The sequence below is a fragment of the Lates calcarifer genome, linkage group LG20 (assembly GCF_001640805.2).
Source record: "Lates calcarifer isolate ASB-BC8 linkage group LG20, TLL_Latcal_v3, whole genome shotgun sequence".
Classification (NCBI taxonomy): Eukaryota; Metazoa; Chordata; class Actinopteri; family Centropomidae; genus Lates; species Lates calcarifer.
This window is the reverse complement of record NC_066852.1, coordinates 9,353,727-9,361,560: the sequence shown is the minus strand read 5'-3', so window position 1 is coordinate 9,361,560 and position 7,834 is coordinate 9,353,727.

The following is a 7,834-nucleotide window of genomic DNA, read 5'->3' as shown; positions in this document are numbered from 1 at the left end:
GCTGCCTGTAGGTCTGCCGTGTGTTGGTGGTTTGGTTTTTGTTGTAGTCTGTGTGGTTATAGACAGAGATATACTATAGAAAAAAACACATATATACCGAGTTTCAACCTGAAATTATTTTTGCTATGTAAATTTAAGATACACATATTGTAAAACTGGTAGAAGTTAGAAACATGATCCATTATTCAGGGGAAAAACACAGTCTAAACCAAAAGCAAAAGAAGGAGGAGGAGGATAAAAGTCTAGTTGTAGCAGCCCCATCCACATTAGACATAACACACATAAGATTATTCTTGCACTGGTGAAAATGGATAGACTTTGCCATTAGTGGGGTAAAAACAATCATAAAGGTTAGTCTCCTTGTCATGAGTGAATTAATGTCTTCTGTGGGTCTAAAATCCGAGAAAATAACCCTGCTGATGTCGTAGTGATGTCATCAGGGTTTTTTTGAGTCAGGCTTTACACTTAAAAAAAACCTGCCAGCGAAGTTTGAAAGATGAAGGCATTCAACAGCCAAAGAAGGTCTGATCAAAGCTATGCTTTCAACTGAATCCCAATGTTAGAATGCTAACATGCACACAGGAAATATGTATTTATGTTTATAGTTATACGGTATAAACATGACATTTAGCTCATTAGAATTAGCATGCTCACATGCTCAAAGTACGTAGGTAGTAAGTAGTATGTGAGGGAGTTGGACTTCAGTCATTAACTGTGTAAGGCAGCTGGAGATTTTGACCTGTTAGATGATCATCAGCATCATTAAGATTAATCCTCAGGGTGCCATGAATGACTGTGTCCAACAACTAGTTGCCTACATTGGAAGTGTTGGACCACAGTGTGGCAAAACAACAATGGCATCCCTAGAGCTATGCTGCTGGCAAACTTAAAAATATAGCTTTCATTTGGATAAAATTCATTTAGTTTTTATTGGTGGATGATTGCCTGTAATAATGGTGGGTTGGAAGCTGTAGATTGCCCACCTGAAGGGATGATTATGGCAAACCTCGGAGAGGAATAAAAAAGATTACACTGAGATCAGGAGGACAAAAAGCACCAGAGGAGGGCTACCACCTCAAACACCATGAGGAGGAGCAGCACACTGGAATCTTTACTGTTCCTATACAGAGGACATAAAGCCACTTAAACCACTGTGTTCATTCCAACACATCCTGTACACTCTATATAAAGCAGATAGCTTCTCAGGATGGTCACCTAAAACCTCTCTGCTGACACACACAGTGTTTCATGAAAGCAAGAGAGAAATTCTTAACCCGATTCACCCTCATTAATTTCAAGTAAATATATTGGTTGCAGCAGAAAGTGTTAAATGACAACAGAAATCCCTTAAATGTGAGTAGAAATGGAGATGCATATTCAAACACATTTAAGTGGATTAAATATCTGAATACAAACACATAAATGTGATCTTTTAATTGAAATTGCACTGATTATTGACCTACTCTTTGAACTACTTACCATATCTCTTTCCATCTACCATTTCTCTTGAGATACTCAACAGCACCACTCAAGCTATCTTTTCCATTCATTGTAAAGAGGAGTCAGATGGTGATACTGTGTTTGTGCCCTCAGCTTAAGAGAGAAGAAGATACTTCACAGTGTAATGCATAATACTGACAGGTCCTCTCCCACACACACACACACACACACACACACACTGTTGCATTCTGTCAATGTGTTTAAATTATCTGATATGTCTGTCAAAGTCCAGTCACAGTCTATCCCTCATATTTCAGTCCCTGTCATTCAGCACCATGGACAGCACCTCCTACCTAACAGTGAATGATGGTAAACAAAATATTGGCACTACTGGTTGGAAATAACCACACTGAAAAACCCTACATGTAACCTATCACTCATAGCTATATCTCCTGTTCCCATTAGGAAGAGGTTTCTTGCATGTGGGAGGGACAGCACAATCCACAGTCCAATAACTGCTGGAATATACGGAGCCCAATTTTCTGATGTAATATCAGAGAAATTAATGTTGTCGTTTAGCTTTAGCTTTTGTGATTTGTTTTCTGTAAAGAAGCTATTTGGTCTTCTGTGATTTCCACTCCATCTGTGCCCTCTGGCCATGGACTAAAGCACTATGATGCATTTTGTTGGGCTGTTCATTGCATCAAAGTATATGAAACAGTATTGTGACCAGAAAAACTCCCACAAAGATATAGAGTCTGTTTTTTTTTGCAGAACTTTTGAAAGCGATAAACACACAAAAGTGTGTCCCTAAAACCTCTTGTCACAGCATGTAGTTTTCCTGTCTTTAAGTGTTCTTGGGCAAGGGACTGAATTCTTGTTAGCTTATGTGGTGTTATGTTGACCTTGACCTTTGACCTTTGTGGAAGAAAACAATGGAAAAATGGTTCATAAGGAGCAAACTCTTAAAAATGAAAGCAGAAATATATTTAACAGGTGAGGATGGCAACAGGTGGCTGACAAACCAAAGCAACAGTCACGTATCTTTATTATACCTAACAAAGACTGAAAACGTTCACATTCCCAAGGTAACTTCAGAGAAAAGTAAAACCAGATGAGGACACTGCAAACTATTTCAGTACACAGACATTTTATGTTTTTAATTTCTTTTTCATTGGTAACAGCAGCCTCCTGCTAAAAAGCAACCTTCCTGGAGTTGTTTGTGTTGCTATGGTAACAGTTCTTCTACACTTCTATGGATGTTAAGGATGTTTTATGGTTATGGTCCTGCTGTGCTACTTTCTGGCAGATGCCTATAAAAAATATTTAGTTCGTAGTAAATCAGTTAATAATAAGGTCATGTTCAGTGACCATTTGATGCTTTGCACCGCTCTGTGACAGCCACTGGTGAGTTGCGTTTCGTCACTGTTGCCCATCAGCATCAAGGTCAGTAAAAAGCAGCCTCTTTGTTTCCTTGAGGTAATAATAACTACACCATAAACGCACTACTTCTTTGTGTCTTTTTTGTTCTTCTGACACAGCAAACCAAAAGGGCATCATCTGAAAACTTCATTGTTTTTACAGATGTCTGTATGGCGTGACCAGCAGTTAGAAACTGCATCATAGTCCTGCTGTGTCACAGCGATACAGAAGAGCACGTCAGAACAAACTGTATCCTGTTCCAGAACAAACCCCAACAGTTTCCTAACTGGCAAAGTCTGTGCACTATTAACCCCAACAGCTTCTTAACAACAACACAAAGCTGTTTGCTGACGTAAACTTGTCATTGAGATGCTTTAAGCTGCAATTTACACATTAAGTGTTAATGCCTCCATGCCACATTGTGTCCCTTGACTGCTATGTTACTTGACTTTGTGTTTTTTTTTTTTTCCTCCATTGCCGGAGTGATCAATAAAACTGTTAGGAGAAAACATTTCATTTAGGTCCAGCGGGTGCAGCAGGTCAGGAGACATTAAATTGATCCCACCTTGTTTTTTAGTGTGCTGGTAGCATAGCTGATGACTCCCACAACCTCCTGTTCCCTCGGGATCGTCTCAATATCTGGTAATTGCTACAATATCCCACTAAACACTGCCCTCACCTGTTCACTGCATTGCTTCAGCTGTGACCAGGCTGTGCCATAATTCCCACTGAGGTAATGTGACTGAGGTTAATGAGTTATCAGTTCAGCTTGCAGTCATTACGCCCCTATTGTAGTCTAGGTCTAGGTGCAGGTCAAATGACTTGACCTTTACTTTTTTTTTTTTTTTTTTACACGTAACAGTTATTTTCTCTCAGTTCCTCTTCAGAGTTATCAGGAGGATGCTCTCTCTCCATCAAAAGACTTAGCGTGGATGCCTCAAATTCTACATCTAAAGCAGAAAACAAACCATTGGAAGAATTTTGAGTTCTGTTTTGAGGGTTAGTCATTTGTATATCAATGCCCGCTGTGAGACACCTAATGTGACCATCTGTTGCTGTCTCTGCCTCTCATATGTTGCCATCTTGTGGACAATTTAAAATCTGTCAGTCTTCATTTGCACTAACACACCAATTAAAATGTTCCTGAGATCACACATACAGATTTGAGCCAGATGAGTTGAGTAGATGACAGCGTCAGTCTTCATCATTACAGCAGCTGTGACAGTCCAGCAACAAGAGACCAGCGAGACATAGGCTGTTTTAATAATGATCATTATATTCTGCAGTTATACAGATGACTCTTGAGCTTTTTGATGTGGACTGTGTTAAACCAGCTTTTCAGTGATGCAGAGACAGACATCAAACTAATGTGAGACTAATGACATTAACATAAATGATCTCATGTTATCATAATCTGTGTAACTAGTTTAAAGGCTGAAAAGCTGTGATCAGTGGTGGTCACTGCATTTATATTATCATTATTTAGTAGTTAATATACCATATACAAACCATATATTTCAAAACATTTTCATTCCTCTTCATGTATAAATCGTCTGCAGTTACCAGCTGCTTTGAATAAAATAAAAACAGGATTATATTAATTGAAATAATAATTTTCCACCACTGGAATATGAAAAATGAATGTGTGACTTTAGAAAAATGAACTATATTTGAAATATACAAAAACAGGCTAGAAATATATTAACATCAGCCCACATTACAACATATGTCTTTATCTGTGTTGTGCATTATACAAGCATTTAGCTAAAGTATGAACAGATCAGCAGTTCATCGCAGGGCTGACATATAGAGACAAGCAACCATTCACACTCACATTCACCTACGGGCAATTTAGAGTTTACATCAGGACTTGCAATCACATTTTGTCACCACTAGTGGGAGGTCTAAATCCAGAAATGAAACAACAGCAAGTTGACTGTGCTCTATGGGTTATGATTACAAGTAGCAAAACAACCTTCCAGGTTTCAGCAAGAGGTTTGATTATTATGTGTTTCAAAATAACATGTCCAGCTTACATTTTATTACATGTAGTAAACGATGCACTGCACAGGCGGCTCTCCATCCATACGGTCGAGTCTTGTCTTGATCAATGTACATTTTTCAGTGACTGTGTCTTTCTTTTATGAGGATGGAGTCTGAGGTTGTTTTCACTTTTACATTTTCTTATACACATTCAGTCATTTATCAATTATGTAACCAATAAATCACAGAGAAAACAAAACATTAACATCATTACTTTATAAAATACAGTGTTAATCATTCCAAGTAGCCATGAACACAAAACATTCAATATTACAAGCAACTTTTCAGAATATTCAAAAACAATCCTTGATCTTAATCAGTCACTGGGTATAAAGGTTGATTTTCAGTTTTTCAGAGCAAAGCAGCAGATTCTGTTTTCTTTCAAGCTTGTGTTTCAACCTAAATTTTAAAAACACAGTATTAGTATTTCTTTCATCTCTAAATATTCATGAATAACATTAATAAGTTTTAAAATCAGTCTGTGAATGACCTTAACAAATCAATTTTTAACAAAATTTCAAACAAGAAAACATGAAAAAGTCAGTGGGACTGATATAGGTGTGTAAATAGAGTGGAAAAAGCTCATCTTCCTACATCAAAATGTATTTCATGGTAATAAGAGCAACCATTACAAGATAAGTAACTGTGGATGGACCTATGGTCTCCCTTTAATAGGTGGCTCAAGTGAACTAATGTCAAAGCCTGAGTCAAAATTGATGATAATTGCTCTTCTCAGAAAGCAGCACACAGCAGGATACATTTAAGATGCTATAATGTAGTTATACAGCCGCTGCATAAGTACAGAAATATTACCTGGCTAAAGTTCAGGTCAATTTTAATGAGAGCAAACTCAGAAAATTAAAGTGTCCACTCTAAGAGCCAGAGGACTAACCTTCTTGGACTTCCTCTGATTGGTTTTAGTCTAGACGCACTCCTGCGCTGCGATGATTTCTGAGCTACTGGCTCAAGATGGAGCCAAAACTTCTCAGCCCAGGGCTGTCTGGCAGCTCTCAGCAACCATGGCATCTAACTGCAGTTCATATAAAGAGTGAGGTCCTGCATTCAGTGGTCAGACACCAGAACAGTGAAGATACACTGACTGTGCCTGTTAAAAGAGACTAAAACAACAAACAGATGAGCACACAGGTGTCAGGTCAGTTGCTGCAGTGCAGGTACCAAACAGTGTTTTTGATTAACTTTAACATTGAGTGATGTTTGCAGGTTTAAAAACCCCAACTGCTTTAGGAATGATACAAACAAAACAGTAAATTACACTGAAAATAACATCTCGACACAGTTTGACCAGACTGTAGGGAATCCCCGACCACTGACAGCTCAGTAAACCAAAATAGACCACAACCTCTTCTTAACCATTAGATGGCTAACACACTAACCCAGATTGCTGAAAACCATCCATTCACTGTACTGCTCTGTGCTATAACACAGATTGCATTTCATTTTTCACACCATATTGTCATGACAAGTGCCATTAAATTTCACTTTTAGATGTGGGCGGTGAATCAGAGGTCTGGAGCCAGGCGTATGTACAGACATGTAACTATGCAGATCAGCAGTGTAGCCTGTCGAGTACATGCTGTGTAACATTTTCTCTGTTATTCATTCAGTCGGTTTATAATCAATATCCAAAAATCCTGAAAGTCATGTCGTATGACAGCAGTGCAGGCACAGGTCAGGAGCTGCAGTTCACAGCTGGTGGAATCCATGCCACAAAGAACTGAGGCTGTTTTGAGAGCAAAGGGAGGCTCTACTCAGTATTAGATGTGGTTCCTAATAAAGAGCTCAGTCAGTGTATTTCCCAGGTTTAAGGGAACTGCTGCCACTCTGTCCCCATAAGGCAAAACAAAAAGCACTTATGATCCAGTCAGTAAAAGAAGGGAGGAAAAATAACAAAATCTCCCCAGATTATTCCCAAAGTGGCTTTAATCAGCATATTTATTATTAACAGGTCACATGAACACTTTAATATGAAGGAGTTTGCTCATATCAGTGAACCCAAAGAATTACCACCAGACACTGCAGTTCCCCTCCACTGAGCTTGGTGTATCTTAGCTCATTGTTTTGGTTTTTACGACACACAACTTTACAGTTTTGTTTCAGCTTCCTTGCCCTCAGTTGTTGTTTCAGTGAAAGAGCTCTGATTAACCGGCTGCACTATCTTCCCAACCCAAATGGCAAACAGACAAAGGTAGCAACTGGTTATCGATTAGAGTGGAGCATTTGCAGCTGAGGAGTCAGATATTTCCCTGAGGAGTTTATAGAGAGTAAAACAGAGTTTAAAGCACAGCGAGTATTGAATTTACATTCATCAGGTGCAAACAAACAAGACTCCACCTGAATAGCTTTGTTCCTTGTTGTTTGCCATATCAACAAAAATTTAAAAAAAAAGAAAAGAAAAGAAGAAAAATGCCAGCATTGTGTATGCAGCTTGTTTCCACTGCCCCCAAGTGGCCAAAAAAATCTGTAATTTCAGGTTTTAAAGCAGATGCTGCTGCTCTGTGGGGTCACTATCAGTCACTGAAGATCTGCTATAATCTGGCCAGCCCTCTGCAGGAGCTGACAGACTCTAGAGATTTCTGTCTCACTGATCAAATCACTGATCTGGATCCATTAGTGATTCTCAGTCAGGTGAGCTCCTGCAGTTTTCAGGGGCCTGTGGCAAATAAACATGGATTAAACATTAGGTGATGCTGATCTTAAGTACATTAAACTTACAAGTGTGTGAAAACTAGTTAGCAAGTGAGAAGTGGAGCTGTAATAGTTTGTGGATAATTGGTTTAAATAGTTTAAGTGAGGCAATGAACAGGTGGTTTAAGTAGTTAACTAAAAATCATGGAAGAATGGTTGAAACATCTAGCTTCTGTCACTCCATGTGTAAGTAGTACAATGGTGAGTGTGACCAGAGATTGGT